The sequence below is a fragment of the Gymnogyps californianus genome, chromosome 28, assembly GCF_018139145.2.
Source record: "Gymnogyps californianus isolate 813 chromosome 28, ASM1813914v2, whole genome shotgun sequence".
Classification (NCBI taxonomy): domain Eukaryota; kingdom Metazoa; phylum Chordata; class Aves; order Accipitriformes; family Cathartidae; genus Gymnogyps; species Gymnogyps californianus.
Window position 1 is genome coordinate 7713394 of NC_059498.1, and position 20974 is coordinate 7734367.

A 20974-nucleotide genomic window follows, 5' to 3' on the forward strand; every position below is an offset into this window, starting at 1 on the left:
CCGGAAAACAGTAACCAGATCTATGCAGTGATTGCCCTGAATTGCTTCCCAAGGCCTGAAGCTTGCTTCCTTGTGAAGTGCTGGACATGAGTGAAACACTTTTTAAATACTGTGCTGGGGAGAGAGTGACAAGTTTGTGAAGTGAAATGTGAGAGAGGGGAGGGAGGGGTTAACATACATACACTCAGGCCCTCCAACCAAAGCAAAGCAGGCAACTATTAATCATCTGAAACCTTATATGCACATCTAATGGGATTTGCAGATGGAGCCTTTTAAAGAAACAATGTCTATATTTTTTTTTTTAAATAGAAAGAGCAGCACACAAAAAAGGCTTTAATGTTTCCCTGTAACACTATGAAGTTATTTTTATTGCACTGTTAACAAAATTCCCCAAGTCTTGGATTTGGAAAAAGCCCGAACACAGAATTCAACAGACGCCAGATTTCAAGAACTAAAGTGGGAAATAAAAGTAAGAAAGGACTTCACTGATTATATATGATTTAAGGCCCAATTCTAAGTTTAAAAAAAGTATTAAACCTGGCTTGTGCACACGTGCAAGGTTTTGGGTGATTTTTGTTTGGTTTTTGTGTTAGCTTTGTAACACATGTATTTGCTGAGAGTTGGAGTTTGCTGCCAGTGACAGTTATTCTTTCTGTATTCTACTTTCCAGGGAATTTTCAATATGCCACTCCTTCCTGCAAGGAAATCTCCTGCTTTTATGCCAATGGAAGACATGTTTTTCATCTTTTGTTGAAAGTTTTATAGTTTTTCCTAACAGAAAGCAGATTCTTAGACCCTAGAGCCATCACAGTTGAAAAGACATTAACAGGGAATCTGTTCTCAATCCCTTTTTCACAGAAGTGTGGCAGCTGGGAATGCCCCAAACCCTGCTATGCTAGGGTTACTGCAACTTCTCTCAAGGTTGTTCTCCATGTTTTTAATGACAATTTATGTGTGCGTGTGTTCCATGTTTCCATAATCTGCTTGCAACCATTTCCAATAGTTATTCCCCTAGGCCTTGCTATATGTTGCGTGTGCCTCTTTCCCTTCTCCCGCCGTTTGTGCTGGGTTTTGTATTCTCTCATAGACACAGATATTTAGCAGATGGACATGGAGCCTTCATTTCTCACAGAGGCTTAAGTGATACTGTTATTTGGCTTCTGTATAATTCAGAATTGTAACATTTCAAGGAACCAGGAAAAAAAAAAATAAGATGATGGATAGAAGGGAAGGGAGGATTGTCCGTTAGTCTAGTATTCACTGGAGCCAGGAGTAGCTTTAGGCTCCTATTCAGGAATCCCCACGAGGTCTGAGCAGAGGTCTATCTGTAGGGCATGACTCAATTCCTGCACGTCACTTTGCATTCTGAGTTAAACTGCTTGGACCCTGTTTTCCCAATGGAGCTCTCATTGTTATTCCTCTGACTTCAGACGTGGGAAAAGGAGATGGCATACCCTTCCCAAATGGGAGAACCCTCAGGTCTTGCACTGCTCCGGCACCCTCTGCAGCTGGTGCTGTCGCTCAGCTGCTCAGCAGGGGCCTGTTTGACCTCTACATCTTCCTGACACTTCATTCCTGAAAGAAGAAAGAACAACAATCCTCCCCTCTTGCTAAATCCCATTTGTTGGTTGAGGCAGCCACCTTTAACCTTTGTAAAGTCAACATCTCTTCAGTCAAGCACTGTGTAGGGTAGAAAAAAAATGGCATGGATGGAGATCAGTTTTTGTAACGAATGTTCCCATAACAAGCTGAAGGCTGGAAAGTGGGGATTTATCTTTGAGCTTTCTATCAGTTCATCCTGTGACTCCCCCAGGAAAGCACTTCTCAGCCATCTCACAGACTGAGAAGCCTCTGAGCTCTGGCTCACCTAGAGACCTTGCACAGTAGTTTGTATAACTTCATGAAGGTGAAATGACAAAAGTTGTGCCATGTCTTCACCTCTTTTTTTTTTTCTGGCAAGGCAATTTTCTTTCTCAATAAAGACAGACCTGAACCATCTCATGCTACTTTAATGTAGGCAGGAGCCCTGGTCCCACTCTGCTTTTGCTGCACCCGACCCAGTACAATTGTGTCTGGTGCTTTTGCACCTGAAATCCAAAGTGATTTCTTAGATTACAGATTTTGCTCTGATCACAAGGCAAAGGAAGATTTAGCTTTGCAACAGAGAGACACTGGCTAGACACTTATCTTGTCAGAAGTTTAAGAAAAATTTACATGCTTGTCGTGGAGAAAACTCTAGGCACCAGGGTCTACTCTTGAAATTTTACGAGCTACTAAGTTGCAAGTTAATAACACCCTTCATTAAAAAACAGTGCTCTCCAAACTTTTTTTTTTTATAAATCATAAACAATGCCATGCTATGACCTGCCTTGTGTGCAACTGAAGTAACTGTGAAGGTTTTCCGCCATGCGGGTACTGGACCAAGGCTGGGGAATTCCTCGTACATGGAAGAACCCTTGTTATTAACTCCATTGCATGTTTTAGCACTGATGAAAGAAAGGGGGAGAGCAACAAATAGCCAATAGCTGATACTAAATTCAGGAAGCTGCTGCTTAATTGCAGAAGTTAAAGATGGAAAAAGTTTACTAGGTTACTTAGTCTCCCTACAGGTAGTTGTTTTATTGTTCTCTACTAGACATCTCCATAGAATCATAGAATGGTTTGGGTTGGAAGGGACCTTAAAGATCATCTGGTTCCAACCCCCCTGCCATGGGCAGGGACACCTTCCACTAGATCAGGCTGTTCAAAGCCCCATCCAACCTGGCCTTGAACACTTCCAGGGATGGGGCATCCACAACTTCTCTGGGCAACCTGTTCCAGTGTCATTTTCTAGGATATTGCCCAGACCTGAGTAACTGTCACAGTTTCAGTCTTCCACTTTCCCTTTGGGGAAGACAATTCTTCACTCTTCCCTAGTGTCTAGACTCAGCTCTCACTTTTACTGACTCCATCTCATTATTCTGAGCAACAACCTGTTGGCGCTGCGCAGGTGGAGAGCAATTATTCAAGCAAGTTTTAAAATTTTGTGGTATCTATGATAAGCCATCTTAAACACAAGCCAGATGTATTTCAGACTTTTAATCTTTAAGTCAATTGCTATAGCTTCTTAATCATGTTTCTGCTGCTTTGAATTCTCTCCACGTTGCAGTGCTAGGAATGAACATTCACTAGCACCAAGCTGAGACTGTTGGTACAGTTTCTCTCTGTGAAGAAGGGAGAATAATTTCTGAAGGAAACTGTGGCACTGCAGGATCACGAAGCTCAGTTTCCAAGGGATTATGTGCGAGATGATGTGCTCCCCTCTGCCTAGAACCTCCTTGCAAATGCTCCCAAATGCTGAATAGCAGCATTTCCCTAAAGAATGAATGTGATGTTAGGCTAAAAGCCATTGCAGCAAGACATTCAGAAATAGAGATGAAAAAAATTATACTGGTGCTTGAAGCTGCTGTATCAGCAAAGACCCAGTAATAAGTGCACTGATACTGACACAACATTACACTCGTTGGCACGGCTTTTTTGCTTCCACGGTTTCACCTGATACTTTTACTGAGATTCAGTGTCTGGCTTGCTCTGCAGATGGGGAGCTGGCATCACTACCACAAGATTTTCTAATTTAATGATAATGTTTCTCTTAGCACTAAGTCAATATTTCCGGTATTAATTAAATTTGATGGCTTCACAGTAGTGGAAAAAAAACTGCTTCAGGTACAGGAAACACCAAGATGTGTTCAGAGACACTTACGTGATAATTTATCTTAGGACAGAGAGCAGTAGAAGCAAAAAGCAGAAGAGGTGGCCAGCTTTAAGTTTGCAGAAATATTAAAAGGAAAAAACACTAGCTGGAAACTGCTTAATCACGTTACACAATGCATAATCTGTCACTTTTAACACGTTTTGTTTGAAAGATCACTTTTTTTTGTTTGGTTTTTAGCTGTTTTTATTACTATGTTTACTACAACAAGGGGTTTGGGTTTTAGAAACAAAAAGTGTGATAGGAGTTACAGGCAAATGATGGCAAACTTGGGTTAACTGGATTCAGTGGATTCGCTTGCAGAAAAAACTCAGTTGCATCTGCAATAATTGTATTGAATAAATGAGCTCTATCTTTGTCTTACCATTTCTCAGTTTGTTTTTCCCTGGTACTTCTCTTGTACCAGGGCAAAAACAATATCCCGTCTCTTCTCACTGACGTAGTTGCTACCTCATCCAACTGTGTAAGTAGATAAGAAAGCTGATGATCAAAAAACTGAAGTCTGCAGAAGACAAGTAAGCAACTAGCAATATTATCTGAGCTCTGGAGAAAGAACCTCTGGCAGAGAGACATTGACAATGCCTTGTTCCTAAAAAAAATTGACATGAAACTCTCAAAAAAATTGGTGGTGCTGCTGTCATTGAAACTGGGAAATTTGAAGCAGTAAATTCTAGGATGGGTAGACGTGTACATGTTTTTCTTGTACCTTGGACCTGTTCCCACCTAATTGGGATTTTCTCATGCAATTTGTTTAAAACATTGTCTTTTGGTTTCTCTCTACTATTAAGAAATGAATATGAATGAAAATAGGTAAATATATATCCATGTCTTGAGACTTAGCAATTACAGGAGGCAAAGTATGTTCGGTTGTTTCACAGTTAGCTGTGTGCTAAGCTGTGCTAAGGGAGCAAAGATCTCTGCTTGCAAGTCTAGACACCAACTTCTGTATTCCTTGCTTGTCTCTCCTCTTTCAGGTTTTTTTCTGGATTTGAGGCCCAGTGCCATGTAAAGATTGAGGAATATCCTTTCCTTGAAAGGTCATAAAAGCAAGCAGTGTCTCAGCTACAACATTAATCCTTAAGACAGGAAAGACCATTTGCCAAAAACTTTGATAAATCATCTTTTTTTAACATAATGAGTCCTGTCTTTACATTGTGCATGCTGTTGTGGCTATTTCATGAAGAGCTGAATGTCCTGAACAAGGTCCAAGGCTCTAGAAGCTTTCTGTTAAATCAAGAATATTTTTTAGTATCAGTAAAGGAACAGTTAAAAGAGTTTGACGGGCAAATATTTTGAAAAATACAAAATTAGCTCAGCTTTTGGCAGATGGCAAAACTGATCTGTTGTTTTCATCAGACCACACGAAAGAAACAGGAACCATGACATCCCCAAGGAACAGATAGGAACAGAATATTCAACCATTTCAAACCATTTTTTGTGGGTATAGATTAACAAATCTACACTTATACTTTAGTGTATGGTTCATGCATTTTGAGGTGGGACAGAGTGCAACGTTTTCATCTTGAGTTTTGTTGTAATAAGAATCCCCTATGTTTCTGGAGATCCTAATAATTTTATAGGATTATCTGCCAAGTGATAAGCTTTTAAATTTCTTCAGTGCTAAGACTGCTGCACTACTTTTCTTGAGACCATCCTTTGCTGCTGCTTTTGTCATTGTGCTGTATGATCTCCTTCACTGGAGCTAGCTGAACTAAATGCAATTAAATGAAAATTCTGGAAAAGATTTTTGGAAGAGCCAGAATTCATTCCTATGCTGAATGTCTGTTATAGACAATGAAATTATTTATTTTTTAAAATGTGCCTAAATTTAAAAAGTATTCCTTAAATTCTTATTATTTGGAATATAGTCACAGGGCGTTTATAGTTTTGAAGAGATCAGCATAAATTCTGGTATTAAAGGTGTCCTGTGGAATCCTATATAGAAATTAAAGTTCAGTCAGTTACTATTTGTCATTTCGTTAGGGAATTCTGCTGAAACCAGAGAACACATTACAGCTATTGTACAGTATTGTCTTACACCTTAGAGCTAGAGCAGTAAGGACCTATTTCTGTTCAATTTAAACGCTCGTAATTTCTGCTGCGAAGGAATTAATTGTTAGTGGTGGAGTATCTCCCTCTACTGGTAGCCTTTGTACATGCAACGTAACTGTGGCTTCCGTTTAACTGCGCACCAATTCTCCTGTTTTCGAAACATTCTAAGTTATGTAGTCCATGAAAAGCAAATTTACACTAATCAGCGCTTCAGCACGTGTACTGAAACTAACGGCCCTGATGGATGCAGATCGTGTCTGCTTGTGAGAGCAGAGGTTACGTGCTGGCCTTCCTCTTGGTATTTTTTTCTGTAGCCACAGCCTTGAACCATACTTTCCTTGTTCCATTGCCTAATGATCTATCCTCCAAGAGGTTCTTTCCAAATGAGTGGTTTCTAAAGGAAATTAAGAGGAAGTTTCTCAAGTACATGTAATGAAAAGGCTGTTTTGTTTTTCATATTTTTAGAGTATCAGGTAGAAAACTAGGAGATACTGTGGGACCCTTCTACAGGCTGTCGCCTTACCTGGGAAAAGTATGTTTTGAAAGAGACTAAGACTGAGAAAAATGGATTTTTGAGAATTTTTTGATAATTCATTTTGAATTATCTGTTTTCCAGTAGTATTTGCAAGTCACCATCCCATCAATGTAAGTGGAACCAAAATGCAATGATTATCCATACACCTGGAGACTGGGTGTAGTTTAAAGCCTCCCACATCCACTGCTCAATAACTAATTAGAAGTGTGTAAAACCACAAAGTCCTCATATCAACTGCTGGATTTTTTGTTTCTATAGAGACAATGTGATTCATGAATTGGCAATTAAGACCTGTATTTTCATCTTGATTTGCCCACTGATCCGCTGTGTTACTTTACGTAAATCATCTTTATAGTGCTTCTATTTTCTGTATCCTAATTTCTCATTTTTTGGTGTATTTATACACACGGTATAAATGGATGCTTTAGTATGTATTTGACTAATGTGACACCAAGACCTTATTAAATGCCAAAAGTAAGAACAAAGGATGCTGATGTAAAGTTAGGAAACATAGTCAGTACAAAGGAAGAATTAATAACCAGTAGGAGATATGATCAATCCCATGTTACAATCCATTTCTGTGACTGGCAATTCCTGTGCTCTGGAAAGCCTGATTTTAGTCATCCTCTAGGTCAAAGCATGTGTGTGCCTTTAGCAAGTGGTGGATGTTTGCTGTTAATAGCCTGAGAAAACTGAGCCACTGATCTTTGACTCATTTTATTTCTTTTGATGAATTATTACCTTATCACAAGAACTAGTTACAAAAATCAGATAACAATTTATAGATCAGGCAAATGAATTTGCCAAACAAGAATTTCTGTTATAAACTGGGAGCTTACCAGCTGGAAACAACAAATGGGATGGAGCAGGGGGACAGGACCTGGGTATATAAGCTAATTCTAAGATAATTGTGAGCTGTCCAGAATACAGTTACAAAAAATCATATACATTCCAGAATTGCACAGTTAGTCAGTCTATACCTAGAAATACTTTTTAAAAGCCCAAGTACTTAAGTGACTCAAGTGACTTGAGGAAAAGTTGAGGGTTTAGGCCTTGTTTTGTCTTTTAAATTACACAGAACTGTCCTAAACACCTTTTTTTTTTTTTTAACAAATAGAATAGTTAAAAGACAAGAATGCTTTAAACCTGGCATCAGAAAGCTATTCATGCTGTGCAGGACATGGATCATTGTATACAGAAAGGGTAACTGAGTGCAGCATGCTTATGTTATATGATGCACAATCATATATATATATATGTGATCAATTTTCCATAAAACCTTTTTCCTCCCTGCCTTTTTGCATAAGCACGCTGCTGACAAGCACAGTTTGCCTTGGAAAATAATATACAAAGGTGAATTTAACATGTTGCGTTTGCATAAAATAGCATTTCAGAATTTTTCTAAAGATACTTCAATTTCACACCACGAGGTGGAGACGTCTACCTGCAATTCTTGGTAAAATGACCCTAATTTTTAACTGTAAAGTTGTAGCTAAGGTTTAAATAGAATGCTGCCTTCCCTCTCCCCTCCTTCCACTTAAAAATAAATAAATAAAATAGAATAAAAGCATGTAGATGCTTTATCAAGAAGCTCCATTATTTTTTTGTTTTGCACTTTAAAAAAGTCACTGAATTGTAGCAACCATCCACTGCTTGGTGGATGTGAGCATTTCCATGTAATTTTGCAGTGTCCATTCCATAGACCTACTGGCAAGATTTGCTTGCACAACCTCCAAGCTGCAGTTGAGAGCTGCGGAGCATGCTTTCAAGCTGAGTGGCAAGGAAAAATAGTGAGGAACTCCTTTGCATGAAAGAAGTCCACACCTAAGCATATGAAGTAGTTAATAAATTCCGAGCTGGACCAGTTCTTTTAGGAAAGGCCAATGCCTTAGTGTTCGGTTAGCAAAAGCAAACAAGTTCAGACACTCTACACTACTGCTAATGGCAAAGGGTGAGGGAAATGATGGCTTCAGATAGGACAATTAGTCTGGGTTACTCAGAAGAGAAGTGTGAAACCTTGTTTTTGCAACAGGAAAACAAGGGCAAGCTCAGGAGCTGGTGCACTTTCAGGCTCCTTGAGTACTGTGTGGCCATTGGGTCCAGGGGTAAGGCTCTCCACAGATTTGCTGAATTCATGCTCTCTTCTCCCTAGCTACAACCTTTGCCTCATGACTGTATCCTTATTTGGTTTTATTTTATGTTTATAACTTATACGCTCCAGGCCCCTTCAGCAAATTATAAGTCTGTTTGCCAGATTGTTGTCTGGGAGTAAGGGAAGAGGCTATTTTTTTCTTGTCATTGGACTGTTGCTATTGTGGGAGAACCGTGTCTGAGGAACAAAATTCTTTGCTAGAAGGTGACCGCGACAGTCACTCCTGTGGTTCGTTGCTCGAAGACAGTGAGGCACCATGGTTCCTGCTGTGACTCAGGATGTAACAGTTATGGTTTATGGAGAAAAAATTTGATTTTCACATTTTCTTGAGTACTACATGTCTTGCTCTTTTTAGTTCCATGTATGAAAAAAAATGTAAAATGTTTCTAGTGGATGCCTTATTTTTTAAAGTGTCAAGCAACTGGCTCCCAAAAAAACCATGTAAATTTTAAGATCAGGCAAACTGCGGTGAAATATGTTAACACACACAGACACTAACCACTCACATGCAGGGCCTGACATGCTGAAGAAGTAGTGCATAGGATAATGATGCTAGAGGATAGTTTAGAACAAAGAACCTGTGTTACACCAGAGTAGGGCTACTAAGCAATTGCAGGAGATGGGCCAGAACAAGGAATGACCAAGGGAGAGTGCATTGCAATCAGTCACTAAGGGAATTAATCAATATTAAATTTGACAGAGAGAGGAGGATCCCCCTCTAGCTGAATAAACATTTAGTTCAAGATAAATTATCATTTTCCAGAATTGTAAGCTTAGGCTTCATCTGGGAAGATGAAACCAACCACACTCTGGGGTTTAAAGTTTCACCTCTGTCCTTGGCTACTACTTCAAATGTTCCCTCCTCTGAGAAGGCAGGTGACAGAGTCCATATGCGAAACTGTGCTGTGACCAGTCAACCACTTTTGTACAGGTCACTCAACAGCCGTTGCGTAGTGTCAACCACTACCATCTCAGGCTTGACACCTACGTATCAATCCCATCAGTTAGCCAGGGTTTACGTCAAAAAAATGGCTATCGGCATTTGTGGCAGAATTCTTAGTAGCAGAAGTGTCTGTAAACTAGAAATCAGAAGCTATAAAGCTCTTGGGAGACTTTGATCAGTCCTAATGCTGCAAAACATCAAAATGAGACATTATGGACACTCTCCTCCTGTTGGCAGTGATTTCTGTAAGCAAACAACAAGAAAATGCAGTTAATATGTTCCAAAAGCTGAAATGAGCTTTTTCTTGTAGGGGATTGGGCTGCCTAATCGGTTACTTTACAGTTGTTGCTATCGTCCGTCTTTGGGCAAAAGGACAGAAGTATTCAAGGCTGGCTATAAAAATGAAGATAAATTAGGCAACATTTTCTACAGAGACTGCTGTGAAGAGTTTACTTATGCAGGAAATTCTCTCTTTTCCTGAAGACATTTTCACATGAAAGTCCCCAGACTTTAGAGAACATGTATTTTCTATGGTTTAAAGCTATCTTTGATTCTTAGGAGCTTCATAAGAGAAGGACAAGTAAATACAAGCGTGGGTAATGAAAAGAAGATGCAAGAAATCAAAATGCAGCCATCTTCTATAGTATCAGAAACAGTTTGATAAAAGCCTAATCTAAATCAGAACTTTGAATAAACTCCCAGTAAGGTATGTGAGCTTTCCAGGATGATAATGTTTGTTTTCCCAGAACTGTTATGCTCCTTCATAGGCAGTTGGAGGAATGTGGTGAAGGGCACAAATGTCTTTGAGGATTCTCCAAAGTATACGTGGGGAACATCAGCAGTAGGTACTAAGGGAGGCTTGTATAGTGAGAAGGGTAGCATTTCTGGAAGGGTAGGGACTGGATCTTCATGCAGTCTTTCCCATTAGTTGCAGCCAGAAGGGCTCTTTGCACCCAGATTCATCCTTGAGGAAACCACTATCCTTTTCAGGTTGGTGGTTTTTTTTTTTTTTTTACTTACAGAAAATTTACTGGCAGTTATCAGGCAAAGTTCCCACTGTACTGAGCCCTTCCTCACTCTTGCCCTTCTATCCCCTCCACGGGACCGTAAGTCTGGAGCAGGGATTCCCAGTCCACAGGCTCCCTCCTAATCGCCAAGGCAGTTTTCGCTGCTGGAATGGCCTCTGCGGTTGCCATGACAGTGACTAGCAGGATCACAATACAAAGGTGAGGAGCCTGTAAGTTGAACGAGGCCTCATGTAGGGTTTGATTGATAGAAAAAGTGATTTTTAGCTTGGTAAGAAAGAGTGTGAGCAGCTCCTCCACTTGCCCCTCGCTGGGTTCCCAGGGCCCTAAGCCCTCTTGCAAATAAGGAGGTATTTGCCCAGAAGCTATGAGAACAGAAGCTTATCTAAAAAACCCAAGGAATTCTTCCATTTCTCTCTGAAGGATTCCAAATGGCAAAAAAGAGCTAAAAATGGGGCAAAAAGGAGCTACTGATCCATCCACTTCAAAGTATATATTATGCTGTGACTAGCTGCAGCTAGGAGTATATACTGCTACTGGCAGGTTTAAACAACCTGACACTTGTTTTTTCCTGCATCTATCATATATTTGGATATGCTTAGAAGTCAGAGAACTCTCTTACTTTTGTAAAGAGTAGCTTTACAAAAGCTGTTAATATATTAAAGATTCTAGACTATACTAAGGACAAACTTTTTGGATAGGACTTGGAGAGGGTATTTGTCTTTTGGCCAGTCAGTCTTGCAGTTAATGTCAGTCTTATTCATTAAAAAGAGCTAGAAGACTTCAGGTTGATGCCACAAAGTGCTGTTTGTTCTAATTCCCACAGCTGCTTCTTACCCATATGTTTTTAGGGGACTCATAAAGCTACTACTACTATACTTGCTGTAATTAACAAACCTTCTGTTCTCTGTTCGTAGTCACTAGAAAACAATCGAACAGTAAGGTTTATTGGAAATGAAAAAATCTTTGACTGAATTTTCACGACTATAATGGTCTAATTCTCAAATCAGCTGAACATGTGTATCAATCAGAAGTCAGAATGTGTTTATAGGTCTAACATAATATTCCCATTACCAACTAGTGGAGTTCCTACAGAGAAAAAAGAAGGGAAAATGTCAGAAGAAATAATTTTATAATGCTTTTTTAATGCTTGCTAGTGTTGTTTCAGGCTTGCAAGAATATCTCAGGTATTTAGGTCAGTAAACTGTGGGGAAGAAGTGCGGAAAATATACTTGTGTTATGCCTGTGATTAAATACATACAGATACACAGCTGAAGTCAAGTTATCAGTTTATTGTAATGATAGCTCCTCTTTTTACTTGGCATCAATTAGAAATAATGATTTCTAGCCATGAATGACCCAAATAACAAAATATGAAATTTTTAACTTGGGAAGGAGTGTGGTTTCATTAGAAAACGTGATGAGGAACAGGGACCTGAAAGTCAAAAGTATATTTCCACATAGTGATTGAGTTACCATGTAGCTGTAGGCAATTCATTTAGGACCAAATTTTCTATGCGTTGCACCTATAGCTGGAACTAGATTTTTCAAAAGAGCTCAACACTCAACATACAGCTATAGGCTGCTTTATCAAGTCCTCTCTTTTGTCAGGGGTCTATGCCACTAGAAGCTAATAGCAGCAGAAGACTTGGAGGACTTAGATGTCTACTCTGTTCAGTTCTGTGATAGACTGTCAGCCTAATGCAAGTAGGAAATGGCCAAAATTAAACACAAACTGACAGTAAATTCACACTTTCAAATGGTTCCCATTTGAAAATAATGTAGGCTAGATCCAATTAGCAATTACCACTTATTTATTATGAACAGGAGAATTCTAATTAGGCTGATTTGAGCCTCAGCTACCCCCTCAGATTGGATTGGCAATTAAGGTACTACTTGTACTAGTAATTATGGTTTACCATGAAATTACCCTCCCTTCTCCTGTCTCCCCCCTAAAAAACATTGAATTAGCCATGAGTGGAATTATATTTATCACAGGACCCTGTGCAGTAGAGACTTTGCAAATAAATACAAACAATTAGAAAACCACTCAGAGTGCTGTGCCAGCACAGTAATTAGGGTTTGAAGACAGGAATTTTTGCCGACGCCAAATTAGCTGGATTGTCATGCAAGAGGAGCTGCAAGTGTCTTCAGCAAGCACCCCTGAGGGTGCAGGTCCAGTCACTGGCTCTCCTGGTCCCCTCACAGGAGCAGACCCAGCAGAAGGACCAATGCAGAGAATAGAGCGTTCTTGCAATATAATCCTGTAGTAAGGAGCAGACTTTGTGAATTCACCAGTTCAGTGTTTTCCAAGACGTTAGAGTGACCCCAGTGGATAACAGGCAGATGACCAACCGTCAGACCAATACAAGGATGATGCAGTGTATTTCAGCAGACAAAAGCGTAAACGAAAGGACAGCAAGCATAAACTAAACCTGCATTGGTTTTCCTTGCCCAGAGAATTAAAAACAAACTTCTTGTCCTAATATTCGAATTCTAGTCCCTATAGTTGCAGTCTGTTATTTCAGTGACAATTTCCAAGTGTCATGCTGTTGTACCTGCTAATGAATAAATTGGCTTCTGACCTTTTCTCTCCCCTTTCCTCTTAAGAGTTGCATAAATGCAATTGTCTCTGGTCTAATAGCCGAAGTGTAGAATGCTGTACCACAGAGCTTTTGACTTTCATAGACGGAATAACTATCCCACTTCATTATCACTTTTACATTTACTACCTTGGAGGCTGTCTGGTACAGTTGTTTTTGTGTATCATCAGTAGGGGATCATGGACTAAATATTGTTGTGTATATATTTTGATGGTCACTTTCAATTTTTTTTTTAACTTTTGAAGGAAGTAGCTTTGCCTCACCCAATGTGCAGAAATGCTGAATGTTTTATTTTTCAATGCGTTTAGCCATCCAAATATGCATAAACATATTGAATTTCCTTTAGAACACTGAGAATTGCTCCTAGCTTAGAGTCAAAGTGCTAAATTGTTTTTAAACAAGCGAAGAAAAAAATCTTTGATTTATAAATTCTCACGTCTTGATCATCTTTAGATCAGTGTTTGTAAGACTAAGAATTACCTCTCCCCAAAGACTATCTTCTCACCAAAGGATGACTTCTTTGTCATTAGAATGACGTCCTAGGCCTTCAGATACCTGGGAGGTTGGGGGGTTTCATACATTATGATAGATAATAGTATATATTCCAGTCTCCTAGGCTTCCAACACAGTCAGTCCTGTACAGGGTCTTTCTCTTACAGATTTTGCTCAAACTCTCTGATATTATTTCTACTTAGGCAGTACCTCTAACAACTTCAGCTCAGTTTGGAAGCCAGGTAATTCTGGATTTGGCCAAAGCAGACTTATACAAGGTATTATACAACTGAAGTTAGATATTGAGGAATGTTTGAAAAAGTATCCTTCCAGAAACTGTCTCTCCTACAATACAACCCACCAGCACAAGAAAACCTCTCTTTTCCTTCATGTCATCTGCCGTAGACTCGTGCCTGGGAACCTTCCTCCCAGGAACCTCCTCCCTTATGCCAGCAAGGCGTTCTTATCTGGAAGAGAATTGTTCCAATGGTTTTATAGAGTAAGAATCTAAAACAAAATATAAAAGATAGAAGAAACTAAAAAAATAGAGTCTTACAATAGAAATATTCACATGTTCTTACCTGTATACACTGCTGGTACTCCCATCTCTGCATGCCTTAAATTTCATCCAAAGGGAATAATTTCCCTTTTCTAGAAAGTAGAGACAAACTGAAAGTTAACTTTTGGTACATCTATCATGTGTAACCACCATTAGGGAATGACTTGTTAAATATGTTGCGAGCTACTGTTTGCAGAACAAAGAAATGGAGCTGGCAAAATGAATGATATTACAGATATTCTTCTTTGATTACTGTCATGATTTTTTATCATCTGCCAAGGATAAGAAATTCATCAGAAAGGACTCTGATATTGCAGTAAAATGGTTATTTCTGACAGTAATGTGTGGTCTCTTCATGTCTTGAGCACATATTCATAAATTTATCTAAAGAGTCTAAAGACTCTGCACACAAACTTGGTCTTCGTGTTCCTAAAAATGGTTAGTTTTGAGAACAAATAATAGGTTTGGGAAAAAACTCAAAAATCTTCTCTTTGCTAACTCTAGAATGACCACCAGAAAGATAGAATGCAGGCAAATAAAGGTTTGCCTCCCTTCCTTATGTCTGCAATAGAGTCACTGTGTGTGTCAGGGAAAAAAGACAGAGTGCTGTAAAGATTTTGTTCTTTCTGCTGCTGAAACATTCATATGACAGCAAAATTTACTGACATATTTTGGAAAAATAAATGTGCTTCTTTAAAATGGAGGGTAGGGTTGTTCTCTATAAGTTAATGGGTTTTTTTTTTCCTTTTTTTAATAGCATACCATCCCCTAAATTCCAATCCTGAGCCTAAGGCAGGTCTTTCCTTCCATTTCACTTAGATGTGATTTCTGATCTTGCAAGGACTTAATAATATAGCGAGGAATGCAATTAAAGGATAGACTGTAGAACCTAGTGCATTCTGAATGGCATCATAAATAATTAAATTACAATTATTAATAAAAATGTTTGCCATTAAAGAGGAAAAGACTAAGGAAAACAGTAAGTTCACTTCATTAGATTTACCGAATGTATAATTCAAAATATATTGACAAAAGCAAGCTGTCAGCATAATAATTTGTCTCCCTGTCTGTAAAATATGACACGATACTTCTTCCCATTTCAGTAAGAACAATCTAGGACGCAGACAGCACAGAATAGAACATTTGTATCATAGTAATTCAAACTACCTGTTTAAATTAGACAAATGAAAAAAATAGACTCCAGCCCACACATTGTGGCCTGGCACAGAGTAGCATCCAAAGATGAATGCAGCTGATGAGATTAATTTGTCGGGCCCTTACTTATCACCTACAGACTGAGGCTTCGTATATTATGAGATCATTTCCTGATGCATGCACAACGTGCTATTTCAGCTTGGCTCCATCCAAACAGGGCAATTTACTGTGGCCAGAAGGGGCCAGAATTACCACCATATCACATTATTAAAATGGTCTCATAGTTAGTTCAGCTATTTGACCCCCGAGTATTAGGTCTACCATGGGCTTCTGCTAAGGATGGCATGTGAAAGGTCTCTTTCTTTTTGGTCTATCTTATGCCTGTCACTTTTTGTCCCTCTGACATTTTAAATATGGGAAATTCACAAGCTCTGGTGCAGGATTTTCTAGTTTGCACTTATCTGTATGCTGGGGTCTGTTTGATAATGTTCTTCTCTTCATGAAATCTTAGTGTAATGTATAGTTTGTCTGTAAGAAACAGGTATTATCCAGTGCTACACAAATTCTCCTGCATGTAGGGTCACCCCCCACATGAAAGCAGTACAAGGAGCAGAGCTAGGACACTCAGTATGGCCAAACTGCCATATCCCACTATTTGCTTAACTGTTTTACTGATGAAAGTGAAAGCGTGACCTGAATCATGCTAGTGGCTTTAACAAGTACTTCAGTGAGTCGCAGCTTAATATGATTCTTTAAAGGTAGCCAGTACCCTCCTTCTGGAAGGAAGGTTCTGTCAGTCCTCGCAGGAATTCAGCACTTCCTACTGGCCTTCAATAGCCAAGAATGATGCAGCTCCTTCAGAGTCAGTCAAACATACGTGCAAAACCAAACCGGAGATGCTCCACTGTTTGTCTTCAGCAGGCACAGGAAGCTCTGTCTGCATCCACAAATTAACATGAAAATTTCTCACAATTCAGTTTATTATACAGAGTAAACAGAGTTCAGTTTATTGTTTTTTAACTTAAATAATAAGATCTGTGGGGCTCTTGTTTCTCTGTGTACAGCCCCTGGCATACTGTGCCCCTGAAGATAAACACCTCTAATGAACAGTTTATTTTTGTTTACCAAAAATGGATTGTGTTTGGAAGTGTGTTACTCACACTACTACTCTAGCTATGTCCACCTTCTCATTTCAATTGGAATTGATCTTTCCTGAAAAATGCTGCCAAGAATCAAAGCATTCAGAGAGAGGAAGTTTTTTGGCTTGACTGTTAGAAATGAAATCCTGTCTAGTATCCAGAGCCACTCTGAGTATTCTTAAGGCACGTGCAGAATGGTAATCTGATTTCAAAGAAAGATGAACAATTTACATATGCTGAACTACTTAGTATTTAGCTATGTGATATTAAAATAAGATATTGCTCTAATGACATTTGAAGTCAGTGAAAAAGCTTATATTGACATCACTATCTGACTGCAGCATTTTCCCACTATCTCAAGGACCCATTTCTATGCATGTCTTTGCTCCCGAAACATTCTTCCTTGATGTACATTTCAAATCTAATAGTAAATGTCTTATCGTGAACTCAGTAATTGAACTCTCTACAACAATATTAACTGAGGTTGATTATCCACCAGGCTTGCATGTGCATGTGTTTTTGTTTTACATTACATAAATGGCTGCCCAGCCCTGAAAGCAAGATAAGATGCAAGTCTTTGAACTGCAGGAAGGACAACACAAGTGACTGACAGCAGCAAACCCGTGAGACTGGTTGAGACAACTTTAATTTATTTGTACAGCATGCACATGGAAGGGTCCTCACCTCCCGTTTTGGTAACGATAAATGACAAGATGTCGACAGTTATTAATTAAACTGCCTGGCATAGCAATGTACATGATGATAAGACCTAAGAAATGTGTAGCATTCCTTCTACCCCATCATGAGAATGAGGCCCCTCCACTGTTCTCTGGCATAGCAGAGATTAGACTAAAGCGTCAATATTCCAGTACAAGCTGGCTACCTAGTAACTGCCTGAACACAGGGCCCTAAAAATTGAAATCCTCTCTCATGCGATGTGTAGTAATTAAACTTCAGCATTCTTTCTGCAGGAAATGTTTCTCCTGTGTTGTTCCCACAGATTGTGCTACAACAACAATTTTAGCCCCATGAACTATTAACCAATTATAAGGGGATTTTCTCAGTTTGCTTTAACTGAGGATCAAAGGCAAAAAATTTTTTTTTTCTTGCCAGATATTGTAATTTAGGATACAAAACACCAAGCGTACACAGGACTCAAGGCTTTGGTCAGTCAAACAGAATGGACTTGGGGCAGGGGAGTAACTCACACCCCATTTCAGCTTTTCTTATTTGACTTGTCAATATTCCAGCTGCTTTTCGTCCTTATAAAAATCCATTGCCCCACAATTGCAATGCATTTATCCTATTCTACTTTCATTTGTATCTTTCATGTCTACACCCTTTATGTATATGCTACCTGGAGCTAATTATGTCTATATACTGCTCAATTACTCAGAAGTTAATATATACCAAATTTCTCACCAGCTTACTTGCCTAATGAAGCCTTAGTTTACTTTTTAGAGTCCCTTTTGAATTTTATGTTGTATAAGAATAGCCTGCTGAGCTAATTCAGTTAGCTAATACAGATTGTGATGATTTTTGTCTGCATTTGCTGCATAAAGCTGTAAATAAATTCTCAGTGCTCTAAATAGTAGTTATTAATCATTATTGTTTAACATGGACCAGGAGATTCTCTTCAAGCTTTATGTTTCAGTAAGTTTAGAACACCATACAAAGCACTGGCAAAAAACTGAAGTGGTCTTAAAATAACATTGGTGTTAACTACGTAAGTTAAGGGAAGTTCTTTGAATTAGCCACCAGCACTGGAGGTCCTACGAGTCAGAGCTTCCCAGTTTTGTTCCAAAGAGGAGAAAACCAGCCATGATACAAGCAAACTATCTGCTCATTACGCAGCCACAGTATCACAGAATTGTTGAGGTCGGAAGGGATCTCTTGAAAGCATCTAGTACAACCACCTTGCTCAAGCAGGGTCAGCTAGAGAAGGTTGCCCAGGACTGTGCAGTCAGGTGTTGAATATCTCTATGGATGGAGATTCTCATGAAGTTCAACAAGGCCAAGTGCAAGGTGCTGCACATGGGTCAGGGCAACCCAAGCACAAATACAGGCTGGGCAATGAGTGGATTGAGAGCAGCCCTACAGAGAAGGACTTGGGGGTACTGGCAGATGAAAAACTGAATATGAGCCAGCAATGTGCACTCGCAGCCCAAAAAGCCAATCATATTCTGGGCTGCATCAAAAGAAGCGTGACCAGCAGGTCAAGGGAGGTGATTCTGCCCCTCTACTCCGCTCTCGTGAGACCCCACCTGAAGTACTGTGTTCAGCTCTGGGGCTCCCAACATAAGAAGGACATGGACCTGTTGGAGCGAGTCCAGAGGAGGGCCACGAAGATGATCAGAGGGCTGGAGCACTTCTCCTATGAAGACTGGCTGAGAGAGTTGGGGTTGTTCAGCCTAGAGAAGAGAAGGCTCTGGGGAGACCTTATAGCAGCCTTCCAGTACCTAAAGGGGGTCTACAAGAAAGCTGGAGAGGGACTTTTTACAAGGGCAGGTAGTGATAGGACAAGGGGTCATGGCTTTAAACTGAAAGATCTAGATTAGATATAAGGAAGAAATTCTTCACTATGAGGGTGGTGAGGCACTGGAACAGGTTGCCCAGAGAAGTCGTGGATGCCCCATCCCTGGAAGTGTTCAAGGCCAGGGTGGATGGGGCTTTGAGCAACCTGGTCTAGTGGAAGGTGTTCCCTGCCCATGGCAGGGGGGTTGGAACTAGATGATCTTTCAGGTCCCTTCCAACCCAAACCATTCTATGATTCTACAACCTCTCTGGGTAATCTGTTCCAGTGTTTGACCACCCTCACAGTATTACCAACTGTGGACCCAAAATGAAGGACAAGGAAAGCTTATAGTTATACTATATCTCGTAATCAGGAGCCTGTTGTTCAAGACTGAATTATTTAAATTGTAAAGTAATGTGGCTTAGATATAGAATCAGCATCCATGCTAACCAGAGACACACAAGAGACACATGGGTTTGGACCCCTGCCCAGCACAGTGAAGAAGGTTGGAGTGTCTGTCTATAAAATTGTCTTTATCCTCAAGAGCCAAAACTGAAGCACTGGGATTCTTGGTGTCTGGGCTTGCTGGTTCATGGTAGTGGTGAAAAGGTGTCTAATAGCAGTTGACTTCAGCCTGTTCCTTTGTCAGGACTTGGGGGCTAGTGCTGAGGACACAGATGCCCAGCTTCTACTATGCCAAGGCTGCAAGCAGTAGAGGCAAGCCACTAGGCAATTCCTGCAGAGCAAATGCTACAACTTTTTGCAACCCCTGGAAAATATTGTTTCTCAGAGGATTTGATCTGACTTGCTCAACTTGGCTTCTGTAGTCAAAAAGAAATATTCTGAACTGGAAGTTTATACATTTTAAATTATTACATGATTCACTGTAGGTCTTCTTCAAGCTATATGTTGAGTTCAAAATTAACATATATGTGCCCTTTTCTTTTCTTTTGAAGACCTGATATATAGCTTCAGGCCTCTCACTAGATAATTATTTTTATGGAGCACAAAATTTCCATCCTCCTGGGACATTATTTAAACTTATTTTTATGTTTGAAAGTCTGTTGTCTGCCATTTACTTGTTTATAAGGCCTGAAGTTCCCATGAATAGTACGTTATGTGAGGAAAGCTCATTTTAAAATCTTGTGATTAGTCACTTTGATTATGCAAAGAGTAAAGAGTCAGAGTAAAGAATGTCAGAGATGATAAAAAATTAAAAGCATCGAGAGGCCTGTTCTGAAGGTTTGGTAGAGGAGCTTTCTTTCCTGCATTTAGCCTCAAAGGCTCTGAGAGTAGCACAGGCCACAAACATTACTCACCATTACGCTCCTGCAGCTCCTAGCTAGGCGGCTCACTGGCAGCCGCCTCTCAGGAATCTGGGGTGTGATACTGATCTTAGTATCTGGAAATCCTGATCCGCTTTTGAAAGTGAATATCTAACAGCTTCTTTTCTACTCTTCATGTGCATCTCCATATAACAGAATTATGATATAGCGCAGTATTTGCTACAGAGGCCTATTTCTAGCATTTGCATATTGTAAAAAGTTCATGTGCGCATGCCTTTATGTGTACATATGCATACAAATGAAAAAGAGCCTGATTATCATGAAGTCAGTTTTTTCCTTAAGGACAGGAACCTTATTTGATGTCATTTTACCTTGGCAAAATATAACAGGGAATCTGGTCCATGCTGCTTAATAGATTTTAAGCAATTATTTAGGTGTAGCATCCATGTGCCAGGAGAGCAGGTGTTAGTGACCAGGCACTGCCTTGTACATCCTATTCTGCAGGTGTTAGTGACCAGGCACTGCCTTGTACATCCTATTCTGCAGGTGTTGGTGACCAGGGACTGCCTTGTACATCCTATTCTGCAGGTGTTAGTGACCAGGCACTGCCTTGTGCATCCTATTCTGCAGGTGTTAGTGACCAGGCACTGCCTTGTGCATCCTATTCTGCAGGTGTTAGTGACCAGGGACTGCCTTGTACATCCTATTCTGCAGGTGTTAGTGACCAGGCACTGCCTTGTACATCCTATTCTGCAGGTGTTAGTGAC

General features: G+C 39.8%; 1 long non-coding RNA gene across 1 annotated transcript in view; it reads left to right on the top strand.

Annotated features, from left to right (window-relative positions):
• The window catches only part of LOC127026522 (uncharacterized), a 69617-nt gene that overhangs the window by 38989 nt on the left and 9654 nt on the right, over positions 1-20974 (top strand). The gene's annotated exons all lie outside the window — the stretch shown is intronic.